The sequence below is a fragment of the Pezoporus wallicus genome, unplaced genomic scaffold (genome assembly GCF_028554395.1).
Source record: "Pezoporus wallicus isolate ANWC-B61680 ecotype Strahan unplaced genomic scaffold, APGP_CSIRO_Pwel_v1 contig_5231, whole genome shotgun sequence".
NCBI lineage: Eukaryota > Metazoa > Chordata > Aves > Psittaciformes > Psittacidae > Pezoporus > Pezoporus wallicus.
This window is the reverse complement of record NW_026635973.1, coordinates 1969036-1981644: the sequence shown is the minus strand read 5'-3', so window position 1 is coordinate 1981644 and position 12609 is coordinate 1969036. Positions and strand designations below refer to the sequence as shown.

Genomic DNA, 12609 nt, shown 5'->3' with positions numbered 1-12609 from the left:
TTATAAATATGTACTGCTTCATATTTTCATCTCCATGGTGACCACTAATCCCACAGCCAGGACAATGTGGGAGTTGAACCATCACATTTCCCTGCCTAACATATTAAACCAGTATTACAGCAGCATCAGAAACTTCACATCAGACATGTTCAAAACCATGGTAAATACAACAAGGAGAACTGCAGAGACCTCAGTGACAGGCAGGATGAACCACAGGAGGTGTGGCAACACAAGACACTTCAGAAGAAGTAACTGGAAGCTTGTGTTTATAACCTTATAAACACACACAAAAAAAGTCTAAATCTAAAATCAAGTCTAAATGAAGACTTGAAAGGGATTAACTCAGTGAGGTAAGCTTAACAGTAGTACTTTTTCTTCTATGATACCTAACCTGATATGTAAACCAGTCATATTTCCAGCCACCACAGTTATTTCAATAGCTGCACCACTGCCTACAGACAGATTTGAAGTGTTCTGATGTTTTTGCAAGTGGAAAGAGAAGATACAAAGAGGAACACTTTCTAAGTAATTAAAATCAGAAGACTGAAGAACTTCTTTCCAATTAACTGCTTTCAAGATTCAACTCTTCACTGAGAGTTCCTACTGTTCCAAAAGAAAGAGGCTGCCACAAGCAGACATGGACTTGATAGATAGCTTGTTCCCACAAAAGACAGGACCATTCACTACTGAGTTTACTGGCCCATGGAGAACATGCACTCTCTCCCACGATTCTTGTTCTTCCCTCAGCTCCTTGACAAGCCAAGTTACACACAAAAGCTCCTCAGGCTTGTTCTCCGTACTCATAACTCTGAAGCCTACATAAACTCCTTCATACAAGACAAGTTTATTGTCATGGATGGGGAGGGATTGCCTTTGGAGGCCCCTGCAGAAAAGGGGAAGAGGAACTCCTGTCTGCAGCAACATCCCTTGTCTTTCATTTCGTTGACTATTACAGAGCATAAGAAGGTAAAACAAGACAGTTTTACTGTCAGTAGATAGTGGCAACTGCATATGAAGTCATCACCTACACTAGTTAAAGACAGATCATAGAATCATAGAACACCAGGTTGGAAGAGATCTGAGAGATCATCTAGTCCAATCTTTCCAGGCAAAGCATGACCCAGACTAGATGTCCCAGCACCCTGTTCAGACGAATCTTAAAACATGCCCAGCATTGGGGAATCCACTGTTACAAACTACTTCTGAAGGTGTCTCCATGTTCTCTTATTTTTGGTGAAGAAAACTAGGTCTTTTTTTCCCTAATGTTTTCTCAAGCATGAGTTCCTCACTGCCTTTTGTGCTGCTCTTTGGCTAAATTATAGCACTTTTTCTGAATACTTAAAGTTACTGTGAACAGTTGCACAAACTACATTCCTGAAAAAGTTACCAAAACCAAAATGCAGTCATACAGCAAGAATATTCTTAGAGCAATTACTCTTTAGAAAGCAAGCACCTTCCCGTCTGCAAAGGCACTGCAGGCATCACTACATAAGACCTAACGAATGCTTTAACTTTTTAGAAAGACGAATTCAAATGATGCAGTCTTAAAGGTTCTCATCTCATAAACCAAACCCACTCCCGACACACCTTTCATTCCGCAAAACTCGTAATCCCAGTTCTAACTCAGAGGCACACTGTAAATGAGCACGTCTCTGAGGTGCCGTTCTCGAGGCCCGCACCTCAGTAACACCACCTATTGCGCCGTACTCTACGCGCGATCTGGCGGTCTTACATGAGGCTGCTGCCTCCCGCCTGCCCGGTGCAGGCCACAACCACCCTGGGCACACCTGCAGGTCCCGCCACACGCCGCACACGGGTCCGCGGCCCGCCGGGGACACGCATCCTGCCTGGAAAGCCGCCCCACAGCCGGTTCCACGGCCCGGCGTGGGCTCAGCGCCCGCCTGCCTGCCTCCCTGGGCAGCCACAGGACACGAACCGAGACCGCCGCAGCCACCGCCGCAGCCACCGCCTCACCACACAGCCGCTGCGCCCCGGGCCTACCGCGAGCGGAGAAGGCGAGGCGCGGCGGGATGCCGGAGAGAGTTAAGGGTTCGATGCCCGCCGCCACCGGCGGAGGAGGAGCAGCAGGTGGCTTGGAGGTGGGACGGTCTGTGAGGTGGATCTTGTGGGGCTCCACAGGTCGGGTGCGGGAAGCCTCTGTGGCTGCCCCTCAGAGGGGCTGGAGGCTCGGGTGGACCAGCGTCGTGGCCTGGCTTCGTGAGGAGGGCCCGGGGAGAGGTGAGGGCAGTGCCCCGGGCCAGCCCAGGCAGGCGGGCCCCGAGCGTGAGGTTATCTCGGCTGGCTTCTACAGCTGGATGTGGTCCTGCTTTTCCCAGCTGGAAGGTCCTTTGTGAGGCTGGAGGCTGTGTCCATGTTGAACAGAAAGGGTATTTGAGAGCAGCTCTCCGGCTTGCCTAGGCCGCTGCAGCCTTTCAGAGGAGTGCTGAGGTGGTGCTTGGGAGTGAAACTACTGGTTTCAGAAAGATCCGAAGTTGTGATATTGTAAAGATCTTGGAGAGCACTCCTTTTCAAATATGTGTGTGTGCAACATATTTACGTAAAACTGACTGAAATTCATTTCAAAAGAGAAATGAGGGGTAAAATCCCCAATTTCTCCTGTTAGGTTATAAAATCCTGTTTCCTGAAGTGACCTGTGCTTTCTGTTCCTTCATTGCACGATGGTTGTAGCCAGCCACAGTGCTGAGCTCTGACCACGTTACACAGCTTGTGTAACCCCTGCAATTACAATTGCAATTGCAACCCTCATTTCATAGGGACACACTGGAAGCCCAGCAGCTCCTGACAGTGACTCACAACTTTGAGTTAGCTTTACTGAACTGGGCAATCCTCAGTGGTGTGGCCAAACAAGTGAACAGGAAAGTTTAGGGCAGGTCTGTGTGTAAGCCTCCAGTAGCAACATGGGGAAATAGTAGCTGTAGGGTTTTTGACCACAAAAGACACAATAGGTGCAAAGGAGAATGAAGAAACGTGGCATAGAAATGAAAGGGCTGATGGGAGGTAAAGGGAGAAAAACTAGAATGAGTTTCCCTGAGTCAGTAAAGCAGAACATAATTGTTACTGTGGGGATCCACTTTAGTCTGCAGTAACCAGACTGCCAAACTTTAATACATTGTGACTTGTGGGTGTTACAAACATGGTCTAAACAATTCTGGTAAAGGGTGTTGCACCAATGAGTGGAGGCTATGAACAGTGGAAAGGCTTAAAAGTTTCTTGCTTTTTAATTTCCAGAACTGCTCACAGAGTTTAGATGCTGCTGAGTGTGAGAACCAAGCTTCAGAAACGTAAGAGATGTCTTTCAGATTCTGATTAAAGGTGACTGATGTATTGAAAGAGCCTAAAACAATTATTCACAGAACCTAATAGGGAGGGACTGCTTCGGGTAGCCATTTGTAACAGCAGAGCAAGAATTGCTTTTGGCAGTGTTTTACGGACACATGGGGGATGTAAATACATGAAAATGAAAGTGTGGGGAGCACAACATTTCATAGAACCATTACTCATCAAATTTGGATCTGGGTTTTCAAGTTGGACACAGACATTTTCTGCCTCCAATTTGGGGCTGTCCACTCAGAAGCACCTTAGGGTTGATTGATTTTTATAGGATTTTGATTTTTGACTCAAATGTTCTGGATCTTTTATGGCTCTTTTGACACAAGAGCTATTTTAGGAGCTTGCAAATGGTCAGTCATTAGCCCTGTAATTCACAATTTCTGCAGCTGAGCTAATGCAACAGGGCAAGATTAGAAAACAAACCCTTTTTGATATTTCTTCTTCCTTAACCCAGATGGTTTCTGTGATCCAGTTTAAGATATGCACAACTTGGGAGGTGACAAACTGCAGCAGCCAGGACAAAGAGCACAGAGAGGGATTTCATAATTGGCTTTACCTCTGAAGAAAATGTGATGTGTCACTGCGACATTTATGTACAGCCTGATACACAGTTCTGCACAGCCTGTTCCTGGCTGCAGATCTTAAGGATTTCGTCTTCCCTGCCACCACCGCCACCTATGGCCCCACGGTTGTGCTGCCACAGCTGTTTGTAACTCTGCACTGGGATCAAACCAGTGCTTGCATTAAAAGCAGCACCGGTTTTAGTAACACTTTTTTCTTAACCCAGATGGGTTCGTTTTTCCAGTTTACTGTGTGGCCCTATGTACTGGTGTGCTGACACAGCTGTTGGAAACATACCTTTTTTTGGTGGCAAGGCAGGATATGGGGATTCCTACTGTTTTTGCTGGCTTGCCACCAAAAATGGGGTCTGTGTGTGAAACTGTCCCCCTCTTCCAGCTCTCCCGAAAACAAGGCCAGTTGCTGAAATCTTGGCAATTAAAAGGAGAAGCTATTTCTGAGCCTTGGGGAATGTCTGATACCTATAGTTAGTGCGCTGCTTCACTGTGTTGTTCTCCTCTTGCCTGGAGAACAGAACATTTTCTTGACATGTTTGAAAAGTAACTTAGGCCACTGCAGTTATTCAGCTGAAAGTTGTATTTGATGTATGTCCAAAACTGTATTTTCCAAGAGAGTTCCAGTGAATGCAGTAATAGTAGAAATCTTTCAATGGGCTTTTTGTTTGGTGAAATAAAATGAACAGTTGTTTATCACTGTGGAGTGTTTGGTTTGCAGCCAATAATAATTTAGTAGTTAGGAAGAATTCTGCTAAAACATACATACTTATCTTGCTTTCTTTTCTTGAGTTCCTGCTTTCCTCATGCAAGAAATCATTCCAGTGATCTTAACAGCCATTCCATCACTTGTAAGTGAAATCTGGAATGCTGCAAAACCTCAGCTACCCTTTCCTCAGCCTCCCCTTGTATATCCTTGCTGCATCACCCAGACCACCTTAGATAATGTCTTTTTTAGCTTGGATTTAAGGCCATAAAAAGCTATGAAGCAATAATGTAGCTACTGTGCAATGAAGATTTTTCATGCGGTTTTTCCTCAGGCCTTTTCCCCTCATCCAACCTGTGTGTACATGATTAGTGATCTCTCTTTGATCAAGCTTCTACATGCATTGCCACTGCAAGTTCTGCTTTGTATAGTTACGTTCAGGCATCTGGATTCCACACGGTAATTTCTTTAGTATTTTATCTAGTGTCTTCCTTTGCATAAATGACAAACTGGAAGAAAAGAGCAGAAAAAGACCTTGCATTATGTACTAAAATACCATGCACAGAGATCTTGAGTTCTTGCAACTCATATAAAGTTCATGGAAGTTGCAGCTGCTCAGCATCACTCAGGGTGAGATATTTGGTTTCCTGTTCTTCACATTCATGCTTTTATTCAGGCTAAAGCAGGTGCCATATTCTTATTTGCAAATGTAGTTTTCTTTCCTGCATAAGGAATTCAGATAAAAGAGTATTAAATTCATTAAAGTAGTTGTCTGCCACCGTGGCATACTACTGGTGGGTGAAACAAGCTGGTCCTGCCAGCTAAAAGAAGTTTGTATAGAGCACTATGCCTTATAATGCTAAATTATGGATTTGATGGGAAACAATAGGACAAACTCTGATCTTGCTTATGCTGCTGTAAATCTAGAGCCATTCCATTTATTTCAGTAGATTTTTTTTCTATATCTGCAGCAGTTTAATTAAGAGCAGACTTTGGTGCTGAGATGATAATCCTTTTCTTGGACCAGGAGCAGCATAAAGTCAGTGCAGTTATACAGGTCTAAAGGAGTGCTAATGAGGAATTAGTTATAAAGCAAGGATTTCTGCCAGGAATGCTTAATGCTTAAAGAAGGAGATACAGTAATTTCTTTCAAACTAGCTTCAACCCAGCCCTCAGTAAAGTTGAGGAGAAGGCATGGGCATGGTGATTATACATTCCATTCTGGTGTGTATATGGTCTAAAACAGCTTGGGATTTGTACTGATGCAAACTTCAATCACAAGGGGTTATTTTTTCCTTTGAAAGGGTATTTTTGTGCATAAAGATGCAGATAGCTCTTTAGTACAGCAAGATCTGAGGTCTTTGACATCTCACTGGCTTCTGAATCTCAGTAGCCATGAGAACCGAGGCTGCAGTCAGAAGCAGTTCGTGCTCCTGGATGGGTTATAACATGCCAAACTGAGCCACAGGTTTTCACTCCACAGCTCCTAAAGGAACAAAACATAGGGCTCCTTTCTATGGGTTTCATGTATTAAACAGCTTGGCTAATGGTTTGGCCAGGTTAAGCCATACATAGTTAATTACATCAATGCTGATTTTCTATTTCTCTTGCTCACAAGCATCTTATCAAGTGATTCAGACTTATACTGTCATAACAGGATAATGAAGTATTGGTGTCACTTGGTTGTTAAAATGTTGTTTGTGATAGTAAAGGCTGTATTTGGACAGCACAATTCTGGGGCCCTGTCCTGGTCAGTGACTGTCCCGGTCAAATCACAGCTTCAAGTCAGGATGAGACCTGGGTGCCTGGTACTATCCTCATTCCTTTTCCCCAGTGCTCTTGCTCCTGTGAAAGGAAACACGCTGCAAACACATCCCTGGGGAGCCTGCAGCCTTGGGAACACCATGATCCACACTTGCCATACATTTTAGCCATAACCTTCCAAAAGGCAGCATTGTTTCCCAGTTTGCTTTAACCATTAGGAAAAAAAATCCTGTCATTTAATATGGTCTAATCGAATCTTCCTGTATGTTAGGGAGTTTACATATGTGCATGTAAGTAGCCATTACACCTGCAAGAGAGCTGTCCCTGCATATTGCCCTGTTGCCAGCATGGTGTTAATAGAAACTGCCTTTTCATTTTTGGATGCTGTTCTGACAGCGTTCTAGTTAAGCTATTTGCTTTTGATAGCTAGAAAGATGTGTCCCTTCCTGTTAAGTGGTCAGTTTAGTCCCTTCAGCATAATAACATATTCAAATTAATGTGCTGTCATGCAAGAGACATATGTTAGAGAGCAGACTCTATTCTGTCATGTCATTGACTGTTGAGATTTGAGAATGAAATAGCAGTCCTCATGATGGCCTTCAGGGAAAAGGAGAACACATCTGGTAGCCAGCTCATGAGCTGGCTTTTGAAGCACTCTGAAAGGAGACAGACACTGTTAGCATTAACTGCTCATAGATTTTCTATCACTGTCACGTGAAGTTTCTGAGCATGCTTAAGATGGAGTTTGATCATCTGCTGGCACACACTGAAAGCACATTGATTTCTTACATGAATCTTTAAATAGAAAAGCTTTTTATTTGATAGGCATGACTTAAGGGTGGTTTACCTGTGATACTCATGCTGCCATGGCTGATGTAATTGAAGAGTACAAATCACCACAACAGGCAAGTGAGATTAGATGCTTCCGGTGATACCTTCCCCATAACTACATCTGGGCAGAAGGGCTTTAAATACCTTTAACTAAGTTAACTTCTAACTCTAAACCACATGTTTCAGCCCAGATCAGATGGAAATTACCTCCCTGTCAGATCAGCCTGCAGAGAGGAAGATGTGAGCAGTTCCCAGTCTGCTGAAATGCTAAAGCTTGAACCTTCCTTGTGGGTGAACCCTGCTGACTTCTTGATGAAGTAAAAGAGTAGCACACTTCCTCTTCCCCCTGTGCTGTTGTGAGAGCAGCAATGTGCAGCGGGTGGGAAACAGTGACTTCTGCTGTTTGCTAAGTAAATCCATGCTGGCCCTGAAATTGCATGGCCTCATTCAAATGGACTCTTGATTTAGCAGTCCCAGCCACTTGTCATTGCCTTTTCCCAGGAATTAATGCCCTCTCATGATGTGTTTGCAGAGGTGCTTGTGTGAGTGCCCCTTAACCCACTTCAATCAAACTGGGTTAACAGAAACCTCCTATTTAATCCATTTAAGCTAACTCTGGCTCAGGTTGACCAAAACAGGTGAGTCCACATGAGCCATGCTGCAGGCAGAGCTGAAGAGGTGGTCATTTCCACAAGAAGTAGGACGAGCTGAGCAAGGGGAGTGGATCTGAATCAGCAACTTGTCCCATGCCCTCAGAAGAGGATGCCAGAGCTGCTGGCTCCTCAAGCTCTTCTGTTTGAGCCTTTGCCCTTGGTCAAGAGTTGGTGAGGTAAAGGTCTAAATTATGGTCAGATTAGTGTCTATGAGGATTCTTACCATTTGCATTGCCAGTTTTGGAAACAACTTGCAAGCACACATGTTCCTCTGATGTCTACAGTATGATGTTATAGTGTTATGTATGATGTTACAGTATGACATGTTCTTTCTCTAGATGTCTGGTGCAGAGCTTGTGTAGATGTTTGATTTGCAGGCCCACAGAAAGCATACGTAAGAGCTGGGACCTGTGCTGGGAAGGGATTCCTCCCTTCCAACATGCTGCTGCTGTTGCAGTCCTTGTCATGGAGCTTGCAAGTATTTACCTGACCCTTCAGTTGGCTTGAATTTTAACCTCAAATCTGTAAGTTTAGTGTTTACATGAGATTTGAAGTAAATTAAAAACTTGAAAGGTTGGCATGTAGGAGTGGGGACAGGGAGAACATCTTTATAAATGACATGCCAGGGCTGCGACTTTATGTTGAAAGGATAACTACTAACAAGATTTGAAATGTGTCCTAACAGTTGCATTCTTCCTGAGGTGTTTTTCTCTCTCCATTAGCAACTCTTACTGATCTCGTTATATTTTTTATTGTGTGTATGAAGTAAGTCAAAGGTTGAAGTGATCTTGCTGCTTCAGGAATAAATAGCAAAGTTCCCCCTTCTTTAAGATGAGGCAGAAGTTTAGAGGTCACACAGATACCAGAAACAGATACACAAGGGACGTGAATGAAGGAGGAAATACCACTCTCATCATTATAGGCTTTGGAGAAAGATGAGGGGCCTTCAGGCAATTCCCAGCCTGATGTTGACCCTCCTTCCTCCTCTCCCTGCCTGTTATCTGCTCGGGGCTGGGAGGAAGAGGAACTGGGAATGGTAGCTTGGTAGCTGCCTGTTTTCTAAGGAATCTCTGTACCAGATCTCTCTGTATAAGGATTTAGCCCATCTGTGTGCCCCTTATGCAGCACAAAGAGATGAGACAGGGCAGTGTGTCTGCATATGCATATTTCAAATATTTTTTTTCCTTAGGGTTGTTTTCACTTGTATTTTGAACAGGGTAAATGTGGCTGCCCTGCAGCTACCTCCTTTTCTGTAGAGTTTACTCTTATTGATTTAAAAACAAGAATCATAAGAAAGATTTGCCAGCGTAGCATTTGCTATGCAACATTTAGATGCAGCTGCTTTGAACTGAATTCCCAGCAGAAGTGAACGGATTTTGAGGCTTCCAGATCCTAGCAGACTACTGGTTTTTGCAGACAGAAATCTGTATGATATGTACTTCTCCAGAGATCCTTCCCAGCCAGCTAGGACTGTACTATCCTTCTCCTACCCCACTGAGACCTATTATCAGCTTTTGGGAGGGGATCCTTCTGGACCTAGGAAGTTAATTAGCTTTGCTTGCAAATGTCTGCCACTGAAGTGACTGATTACGTTTTGGAGGGAAGTAAAGCTCTTGTCTCTGGAGTTGAAAACAGCAAACCCATGCAAGTTTGTATCAGTCTTGACTCTTATTTCTCCTTTTGACTCTTATTTCTCTTCTGTGGGGCAACACTCTTCTCTGTATGTGCGGAAAATTTTCCAGCAGTTCTATTTCAGCCTCTGGAGTTGTAGGTTGAATCATCAATCTAGTCCTAGAGACTGAGAATATGATCAGGAGTGTTTGAAGGGTGTTTGCAAATGGAATGCTGGTAAATTTGAGTGAGATAGCCTTGCCCTGCCTGACTCCAGCCTGACCAGTTTCAAACAAGCTGAGAATCCATTGACAGTGATAGTTTTCTTTGGATAATGAAACCATGATCTAATCCAGGGCCAGAGCAGTAAACAAGTGGTTTGCTGTTTAGACATGTAATAACACAATTAAGGTAATGCAGGCCATGTACAGGTGAGGTGAAGATGTCTCCTGTGTTGACACAGGAGCTTCCTCACTCCTCGGTGGCAATGCTAACATCAGCCAGTGGATGCTTTTCTCCTTAGCAGCAGGATCAATTTGATGCCCCATAAATCTTATTAGGTATTCAGTTCATTCCTCAGAGAAGTACCACGAGGGTTAATTATGTCTCTGCTCTGACTCAGACAGTGATTTTGTGCCAGAGGATTCTGGCAGTAAGTATAATCCTAGTGATACCCTCAGCGAGGAAACCATTGTTAACGATGTTGATGAGGAAGTGCTAATGGAAGCTGAACCAGAGCCTGATACAGAAATTGAGAGACCTTAAGGCAAACAAAGGGAAGAGGTTGGAAACCTGGCTGGTTTTAGTCATCTGCAGCAGATCTTATGAAAAATAACTCTTTATCTCCTTCACCTCCACCCTCCCTATCCAAACGCAGGCTGCAGAACGGATCTCCTGAGGCTGAGCTGTGTGAGGAGGGAGAAGATGCACTGCTGGTGCCAGTCGGAGTTCCCCAGGGAAGATGTGCAGCAGAGAGCAGGTTTCAAGTAGAGTGTCTCTTCTGCAAACTGTGGTTGCAGAGAGGAGCTGAGGCCATTGCTCTGCTCAGGCTACAGCAAGGCATCGCTCCAGAGCCAGTCAGCACAGTGAATTATAAACACATTGGCCATGTTACTCTGTTTAGGACCGGTGCTCTGGGCTTAGGTGTTGCATAAAACACATTTTCCATGCTGTTTTTCTCTATTAGTGCTTTCTAAACTCATGATGAAAGACCAGTGCTATCTACAGGCCGTGTAACTGTGCTGTGAGGGGCAAAGGGTCTCCCTGCATCAGCATGCTTAGCCCTTAAAAAGTTTCCCTTCTCCCAAAGAGATTATTTTCCTCTCCTAGCCTCCTGTGGTTTCCAAGGCCCAGTTTAAACACATACAATGACATAGGCTAGATAGCTATTTTCCATACATGGCACTGGTTGTTCAGCAGGAAGCATTCATTGCTTTAAGACAGTACTGAAAGGGATTCTGTTCTGCACTCCAAAGGAGAAGCAGGCAGGATTATCTTGGGTCACATCTTTCTTCTATTAGTCAAATGGTGAAACCAGACATCTGAGTTGTTTCAGTCTATGACCTTACCCTGTGCTTCCTGACCGATCTCACAGCTTTTCAGTTGTCCCTAGTTTATATGCAGGATTCTTCAGTCCCCCTGGCAATCTGCATTCTTTCTTGAGCTTTTTTCTGGTATCTTGGGCCGTTGGGAGATCACAGCCTTGCCTTGGTTTCTATGTGGCTGCATTGCTAACCACTCCAGTAATTCACTGCCTCGTCTGGATCCCCGCACACACCCCGAACAGGCTTAAAGGTATTCATGGCCTTCTCCAATGTTTCTTGATGCTATTCAACCTATACAGTCTTCTTTCTACTTGCATTCTTCCTGAATGCCTCCAGAAGCAGAACAGCAGGCTCCAACATTTCCTGACACTATGGCCCTTTATAGCAACTGGCAGTTTACACATTTGTCATTCAACTCACAATCTGCTTCACTGTTTCTGGCATCTCACGGTTGCTCTCTCATTCCCTAACATGCTATAGCCTTCTTCAAGCTCAGCAGCTGCTCCAAGAAGGTTCCTAAGGCTGGGGAGCTTCTGGTGAAAACATTCTTCAGATTCTCCCTCATGCTCTCTAGCAATGATTTTTTTTTTGTCCTTAATTTCCATGATATAATATGTTTTTTTCTTGGCATATTTCTAATTGCTTCTTCATTGGTCCCTGATCTCCAACAGCATGTATTATTCCCCATAATATCTGGACACTGTGATTTTATTATTTCAAACATCCCTGTGGTTATACCCAGCAGCTGTAGCCCTTCTTGATGCAATAGCAGTCAGTAACATTCCCTTGCTTTAGCTGGCTGTCCTTTGTGTCCCCAGCAATTCTCTGGTTTTCATTGTCATCCTGAGGCTTGCATCTCATAGCATTATGAGGCTTTCTTAGACAGCTGTGTCATGATGATGTCTCCTCTGGTTTTCTCTATCACCCTGGGACCTCTCTTGACATACGTATCTTACTCAACTTCCCTTATATCCCATAGCTCTGTGCTGGCTTTCCCCACATCCTCAGCAACTTCCATGGTACTCTGATATCCCCTGACTGTTATCTGGCTCTCTTTGATCTTTCCCAGCTGAATCGCAACACTCTTTTAATATCCCTCTCTACATCCTCTGTGATCTTCACAGACACCTCTGGCTTGCTAATGGTTATTTCCACATTCTTTTTTAAGTTTGCCTCAAAACATCTTCACTCATCTACAAATGTTCACAATCATGCAGCCAAAAATGACTTTCTAGTAAAGTAGCAGTTCTCCTTGTTTCTCTGACAGCACTTTATAAAGAAAATACATATCTGTCTTAATGGATTTTGAGAACAGGAGCTTGTTACAGCATTTGCAGAAAAGTATATTAAGAGTCTGAGGCTCTTTTACTAAGTGGCTAAAGTAAGGTAAGGGGTCTATCAGGGTGAGCTTGCCCTGTGTTAAAGACTCTGCAGAGAATGAGATGGTCAGTGCTCTCGAAAATTTGATCAGTAATAGCAGTGCCTTTGCTTCTCTTTGATAAGCTGCACATCACAGTTCAATGCAGATTCACCCAGTAGTATTTGTAAAGCACTGGAAATATTTGGGTGATAGGTAC

General features: G+C 44.0%; 1 long non-coding RNA gene across 1 annotated transcript; it reads left to right on the top strand.

The window, feature by feature from the left end:
* The first annotated feature begins 3245 nt into the window (after positions 1-3245).
* Positions 3246-4622, top strand: LOC130593531 (uncharacterized). The gene is made up of 2 exons (XR_008970816.1): positions 3246-3302; positions 3806-4622. It is a non-coding gene; the product is annotated as an uncharacterized LOC130593531 (long non-coding RNA).
* The last annotated feature ends 7987 nt before the right edge of the window (positions 4623-12609 follow it).